The sequence below is a fragment of the Salvelinus sp. IW2-2015 genome, linkage group LG33 (assembly GCF_002910315.2).
Source record: "Salvelinus sp. IW2-2015 linkage group LG33, ASM291031v2, whole genome shotgun sequence".
Classification (NCBI taxonomy): Eukaryota; Metazoa; Chordata; class Actinopteri; order Salmoniformes; family Salmonidae; genus Salvelinus; species Salvelinus sp. IW2-2015.
The window spans coordinates 22,217,012-22,224,814 of record NC_036872.1 but is presented as its reverse complement, the minus strand read 5'-3'; the positions used below and the strand labels follow the sequence as shown (position 1 = coordinate 22,224,814).

The 7,803-nt window shown below is 46.1% G+C and overlaps 1 protein-coding gene across 2 annotated transcripts in view; it reads left to right on the top strand.

Annotated features, from left to right (window-relative positions):
- LOC111957940 (pleckstrin homology domain-containing family A member 2) overlaps positions 1–7,803 on the top strand; it is a 30,219-nt gene that overhangs the window by 10,184 nt on the left and 12,232 nt on the right. The window lies entirely within an intron of this gene.

Below are 7,803 nucleotides of genomic sequence, written 5' to 3'. Positions count from 1 at the left end.
CGTTAAGACACTAACAGCTTACAGACGGTAGACAAATAAGGTCACAGTTATGAAAACTTGGGACACTTTCTACTGACTCTGGAAAAACACACAAAAAAGATGCCCAGGGTCCCTGCTCATCTGCGTGAACGTGTCTTAGGCATGCTGCAAGGAGGCATGAGGACTGCAGATGTGGCCAGGGCAATAAATTGCAATGTCCGTAGTGTGAGACGCCTAAGACAGCGCTACAGGGAGACAGGACGGACAGCTGATCGTCCTCGCAGTGGCAGACCTCGTGTAACAACACCTGTACAGGATCGGTACAATCCGAACATCACACCTGCGGGACAGGTACAGGATGGCAACAACAACTGCCCGAGTTACACCAGGATTGTACAATCCCTCCCATCAGTGCTCAGACTGTCCGCAATAGGCTGAGAGAGGCTGGACTGAGGGCTTGTAGGCCTGTTGTCAGGCAGGTCCTCACCAGACATCACCGACAACAACGTCGCCTATGGGCACAAAGCCACCATCGCTGGACCATACAGGACTGGCAAAAAGTGCTCTTCACTGAGGAGTCGCGGTTTTGTCTCACCAGGGGTGGTGGTCAGATTTGCATTTATCATCGAAGGAATGAGCGTTACACCGAGGCCTGTACTCTGGAGCGGGATCGATTTGGAGGTGGAGGGTCCGTCATGGTCTGGGCGGTGTGTCACAGCATCATCGGACTGAGCTTGTTGTCTTGCTTGTTGTCAGGCATCTCAACGCTGTGGCGTTACAGGGAAGACATCCTCTTCCCTCATGTGGTACCCTTCCTGCAGGCTCATCCTGACATGACCTCCAGCATGACAATGCCACCAGCCATACTGCTCGTTCTGTGCGTGATTTCCTGCAAGACAGGAATGTCAGTATTTCTGCCATGGCCAGCGAGGAGGCCGGATCTTAATTCCATCTGCTGTGTCCTCAACCGGCTGTTGCGGACCAGTATCTCTACTTGCACATCATCATCTGCTCGTTTATCACTCCAGTGTTATTCTGCTAAATTGTAATTACTTCGCTACTATGGCCTATTTATTGCCTACCTCCTCACTCCATTTGCACACACTGTATATAGACTTTCTTTTTTTCTATTGTGTTATTGACTGTACACTTGTTTATTCATCATCCTCACCCTCCATTGTCACCAACACGGTCACCATGGCAATGGTGCGTTTGGACTAGAACATAGTACCTGGTACATGGGGGTGTGCACCACCACTCCCCCGATGATCTCAGTCTTATAGGCCTGCCTCTTTGTTTATTGTGTCGCACTGCTTTGCTTTATCTTGGCCAGGTCGCAGTTGTAAATGAGAACTTGTTCTCAACTAGCTTACCTGGTTAAATAAAGATGAAAAAAATTATAAAAAATCTCAATCCCATTGCGCACGTCTGGGACCTGTTGGATCGGAGGGTGAGGGCTAGGGCCATTCCCCCCCAGAAATGTCTGGGAACTTTCAGGTGCCTTGGTGGAAGAGTGGGGTAACATCTAACAGCAAGAACCGGCAAATTTGGGTGCAGTCCATGAGGAGGAGATGCACTGCAGTACTTAATGCAGCTGGTTGCCACACCAGATACTGACTATTTCTTTTGATTTTGATTTTTTCCCCCTTTGTTCAGGGACACGTTAATCCATTTCTGTTAGTCACATGTCTGTGGAACTTGTTCAGTTTATGTCTCACTTGTTGAATCTTGTTATGTTCATACAAATATTTACACATGTTAAGTTTGCTGAAAACGAACCCAGGATCGACCAATCGGAAGGCCAGACTTCAAGATCAACCTACTTTGCTAGTTGTTCTATTAATCTGTATGTACTGTGTGGAGCGGCCTCTTCTCCGACGATTTCATAAGAATCTGACAAGAAAGGGGCCGTGCACGTTTTTGCCTGATATCTTTACACTTGAATAAAACGGCCTTATTATAAAATTATCCACCTCGTCCTATTGTCTCTACTTGATCTCCTGTCTTCCTGTAAACGTTTTTATCAACAGTTGAGGTCGGGTGATTGTGGAGGCCAGGGTCATCTGAGGCAGCACTCTATCACTCTCTTTCTTGGTCAAATAGTCCTTACACAACCTAGAGGAGTGTTGGATCATTGTCCTGTTGAAAAAACAAATGAGAGTCCCACTAACTAGATGGATGGCGTATTGCTGCAGAATGCTGTGGTAGCCATGGCTGGTTAAGTGTGACTTGAATTCTAAAAAAAAATCACTGAGTGTACCAGCAAAGCACCAATCACACCTCACTCCTCCATGCGTTCACGGTGGGAACACCACCATGGCGGAATCATCCGTTCACCTACTCTGCATCTCACAAAGACACGGTTTGGAACCACCATCTAAAATTTGAACTCAGCTGTCATCTTTCTAGGCCCAAGCACAGTCTCTTCTGCTTATTGGGTGTCCTTTAGTAGTTATTTGCAACCAATTCGACCATGAAAGGCCTGATTCACACAGTCTCCTCTGAACAGTTGAGGTTACTTGAACTCTGTGATTAGCGACTTTCTTTTATTTTGATAGCTTATAGTTTATTCGCCTCCACACAAACTTTTATTCTAGGTGTGTGCCAGCTCATGTTTTTTTTATCTACTTGAACTCTGTGAAGCATTTAAACTCAGCAAAAAAAGAGAAACATCCACTCACTGTCAACTGTGTTTTTTTTCAGCAAACTTAACATGTTGTAAATATTTTGTATGAACATAACAAGATTCCACAAGTGAGACATAAACTGAACAAGTTCCACAGACTGACTAACAGAAATGATTAAACGTGTCCCTAGCAACAAAGGGGGAATTAAAATCAATCAAAAGAAATAGTCAGTATTCGGTATTGTGTGTGCAACCAGCTGCCATAAGTACTGCAGTGGCTCTCCTCGCCTCATGGACTGCACCCAAATTTGCCGGTTCTTGCTGCTCTAGATGTTACCCCACTCTTCCACCAAGGCACCTGAAAGTTCCCAGACATTCTGGGGGGAAATGGGCCTAGCCTCCTCACCTCCGATTCCAACAGGTCCCGAGACGTGCGCAATGGATTGAGATTTTTATTAATTTTTTATCTTTATTTAACAGGTAAGCTAGTTGAGAACAAGTTCTCATTTACAACTGCGACCTGGCCGAAGATAAAGCAAGCAGTGCGACACAATAAACAAAGAGGAGCAGGCCCTTGATAAGAATGGATCATCGAGGGGAGAATGGTGCGTGGCACACCCCCAGTGTAACCAGGTACTATGTCTAGTCAACACGCACCATTGCCATGGTGACCGTGATTGAAGGTGACAATGGAGGGGTGAGAGGATGATGATAAGGACAAGTGTACAGTCCCATAACACGAATAGAAAAAAAGAAGAGTCTATATACAGTGTGTGCAAATGGAGTGAGGAGTGTAGGCAATAAATAGGGCCATAGTTAGCGAAGTAATTAACAATTTAGCGGAATAGATAACACTGGAGTGATAAACGAAAAGCAGATGATGATGTGCAAGTAGAGATACTGGTGTGCAAAAGAGCAGAAAAATAAATAAAAACCAATATGGGGATGAGCGTAGGTGATTGGGGTTGGGCTATCTTACAGATGGACTATGTCTACAACTGCAGCGATCGGTTAGCTGCCTCAGATAAGCTGATGTTTAAAGTTTAGTGAGGGAAATATAAGTCTCCAAGCTTCAGCGAATTGTTTGCAATTCGTTCCAGTCACTGGCAGCAGAGAACTGGAAGGAAAGGCAGCCAAAAGAGTGTTGGCTTGGGGATGACCAGTGAGATATACCTGCTGGAGCGCGTGCTATGGGGTGGGTGTTGTTTATCATGACCAGTGGCTGAGATAAGGGAGGATTTACCTAGCATAGACTTATCAGAGTGATCCTGGAGCCAGTGGTCTGGCGACAAATATGTACGAGAAGGACAACGACTAAGCCATAACATGCAGATTCGGAACCATGAGTGGTGTGTGAAGGCTATTAAGGTCTTTGGTAACAAAACGCAGTAAGTTTGGCACTGTGATAGACTGCATCCATTTGCTGAGTAGAGTATTGGAAGCTATTTTGTAGATGAACATTGCCGAGAAAGAGATCCAGAGGGATCGTAGGTAGTCCCAGTTTTACTAGGGTATTTTGAGTGAAGGAGGCTTTGTTGCGAAATAGAAAAAGCCGATTCATAGATATTGATTTTGGATTGGAGATGTTTAATTATGAGTCTGGAAGGAGAGTCTTACAGTCTACAGCACAGACACCTACGGTATTTGTAGTTAATTGTCTAACATCTGTACTAGTCAAGAACCGGTCTCAGCCGGTAGTTGATGCTAGTTGGCGGGCAGGTGCGTGGCTACGGGTTGTTTGAAAAAGATGCATTTGGTTTACTAGCGTTTAAGAGCAGTGGAGGCCACGGAATGAGTGTTATATGGCATTGAAGCTCGTTTGGAGGTTAAGTTAACACAGAGTGGTCCAAAGAAGGGCCAGAATGTTACAGAATATGTGTGTCGTCTGCAGTAGAGGTGCAGGACGTCAGGAAATCACAGCGCAAGAAGCGACATTCATTTAAGATAATTATACGAGAAACAGCCGTCGGACCCAGAGAATTGAAACCTTGTGGTTATCCCCATTAGAGACTGCCCAGAGGTCCGGACAAACAGGCCCTCCGTATTTGACACACGAAGGCTCTGCTCGGTTTAAGTGAGGTTGGTGAACCCAGGCGAGTGCAAGTTCAATTTGAGTACAACCAAGGCTATTGAATGTCTACACGATATATGAATATACAGTGATGTTGGGACACGAAACCGTCGAAACGCCTTGCCTGGTCCGGACGAGACGGCTGCACAGTACTGTTTTTTACGATGCGGGTTATGATATCGTTTAGTTACCTTGACGTGGCTGAAGTAGCACCCGTGACCAGCTCGAAACCAGATTGCACAGGGAGAAGGGTACGGTGGATTCGAATGGTCAGTGATCTGTTTGTTTAACTTGGCTTTCGAAGACTTTAGAGAGACAGCAGGCAGGAATGGATATAGTCTATAACATTTGGTCTAGAGTGTCACCCCCTTTGAAGAAGCGGATGACGCAGGCAAGCTTTCAATATCTTTAGGTCATCGGTAGCGATACGAAAAGGAGAGTTTTGAACACGTACTGGTAATGCACGAGAGGTGTAGCAACAATGGGGCAAATAATTTTAGGAAAGAAGAGGGATTCCAGATTGTCATCGCCCAGCTGATTTGTAGGGGTCCAGGTTTTGGCAGTTTCAGAAACATCTGCTATCATGGATTTGGGGAAGGAGTAGAGCTGGTGAGGCTCGAGAGCAAGTAGCTTCAGGGGGGGTGGGAGGGTAGTAGCCTGTTGCCGGGTTTGGCGCGGTAGCCCCAGGAGGAAAAGCTTGGGCTCAGTCCATCAGAGAAATTGCTTATTTGAATTTTCGCGATTATCAATGGATTTATCGTGGGGTGACCGTGCAATGTTAAACCTAGCATCAGAGCAGTGGCAGCTGGGGAGGAGGTGCCTTGTCTCCATGAATCCATTTACCAGTGTCCGCAAAACTTTTTGGAGTTAGAGCTACAGGATGCAATTCTGGTTCTGAAGATGTTTTTGTGCTGGTTCGAGGCACGTCAGGTCTGGAGTGAACCAAGGGCTATATCTGTTTCTTAGTTCTACATTTTTTTGAAAGGGGGCAAGCTTATTTAGATGGTGGAATTACTTCTTTAAAAGACAACCAGGCCATCCTCGACTGGACGGTGATGAAGATCAATATCCTCTCCAGGATGCCGCGGGCCAGGCGCGATTTAGGAAAGGGGCCTGCTCGCAGAAGTGTTTAGAGAGCGTTTGACAGTGATGAAAAACCTGTGAAGACTTAACAGAAACGTTTGACCTCTGTCATTGCCAACAAAGGGTATATATAACAAAGTATGAATAAACTTTTGTTATTGACCAAATACTTATTTTCCACCATAATTTGCCAAAATAAATCATAAAAAATCCGTACATGTGATTTTCTGGATGGTTTTTTCTCATTTTAGTCTTTGGATATAGTTGAAGTGTACCTATGATTTGAAAATTACGGCCTCTCTCTTTTTAATGTGGGAGGAACGTGTGCACATATTTGAGTGGCTGACTACATACTTTTTTTGCCCCACTGTAAGACAACAACAGCTAATCAAACTAAGACAAACAACAGGTATAAATTTGTGATGAATGGGCACGAGAGTGTCGGTTATCTACACACAGGGCTTGAGTTCAGGCTAGGGCCAACAGATTAAAAAAAATTAAATAAAAAAATAAACAAAAATGGAGTACCGTGACCTAACATGAACCAGTCCAGCAGGCATCAGGCTTTGTAGCCAAGTGACTCATATGTCCATTGAACAGCAAGATAGATGGCCCGCAGGGAAGCCGGCGGCGTAGTCGGTTACTACGCTAGCACGCGGGAGACACGGCGTTTAAATTGCAAGGCCGGGTAAAGTAGGAAGCGTCTGCTCCGACGTCCCGCAACAGCCCGAGCTGGAGAGACACAGCAGATGGAATTGAAGATCCGGCCTCCTCCGCTGCCAATGGCAGGTGAATTACTACATTCCCTTACTTGCGAGCGAAATACACGCACAGAAACGAGCTGTCATGGCTGGTGGCATTGTCTTCAATGCTGGAAAGAAAGAGGTCAATGTACAGATAGAGAGCCTGACAGGAAGAGATACGCACGATGAGGGAAGAGCGTATGTCTTCTCCTAGTAACGCCCACAAGCGTTGAGATTGTGCCTAACACAACAAGCAATGACAAAACGAGGAAGTGCTCAGTTCCCAGATGTGATTGCTGTGACACACCGCCCCCAGACCAGTGAGCGAGCGTAACCCTCCACCTCCAAACGATCCCGGCTCCAGAGTACAGGCCTCGGTGTAACGCTCATTCCTCGATGAAAATGCAAATCTGACCACCACCGCCTGGTGAACAACAAAACCGCAGAACTGCCTCAGTGAAGAGCACTTTTTCCAGGGTCTATTATGTCCAGCCCGATTGGCCTTTGTGCCCATAGGCGACAGTTGTTTGTTCAGGTAGCATGTTGGGTGAGGAGGCCCTCGCCTGACAACAGGGCCTACAAGCCCTCAGTCCAGCCTCTCTCAGCCTATGGCGACAGTCTCGAGGCACTGATGGGAGGGATTCGTACAATCCTGGCTGAACTTCGGGCGTTTCCGCGCGCACTGTTGCCTCCTGTACCTGTCTCGCGCATGGGTAGTGATCGTCTCGGACTGGTAACCGATCCTGTCAGGGGTGTTGTTACACGAGCGTGTCTTGCCACTGCGAGGACGATCAGGCTGTCCGTCCTGTTCTCCCTGTTAGCGCGTGTCTTAGACGTCTCACACTACGACATTGCAATTATTGCCCTTGGCCACATTCTGCAGTTGCCTCATGCCTGCTTGGACTGATTGCCAGCATGCCTAAGACCGTTCACGGTTCAAGAGAGCAGGGACCATGCTTGCCGGCCATTCTTTTTTGTGTGTTTTTTCCAGAGTCAGTAGAAGTTGTCCCAAGTTTTCATACTGTGACCTTATTTGTCAGCCCGTCTGTAAGCTTTTAGTGTTCTTAACGACCATTCCACTGGTGGCACGTTTCGATTTAATGTTTATGGTTCATTGAACAAGCATGGTGAAACGTCCTTTAACCTTATACAATGAAGATCTGTGACCATAGTTCATTTCTCTTTTACAAATTATCTTTGAAAACAGTCACATGAAAAAGGACGTTTATATTTTTTCTCAGAAGTTTTTTGGGCTGCAATTATCTGGGCTCTCTTGGTTAATTCTAATCTCTCCTCTTTTT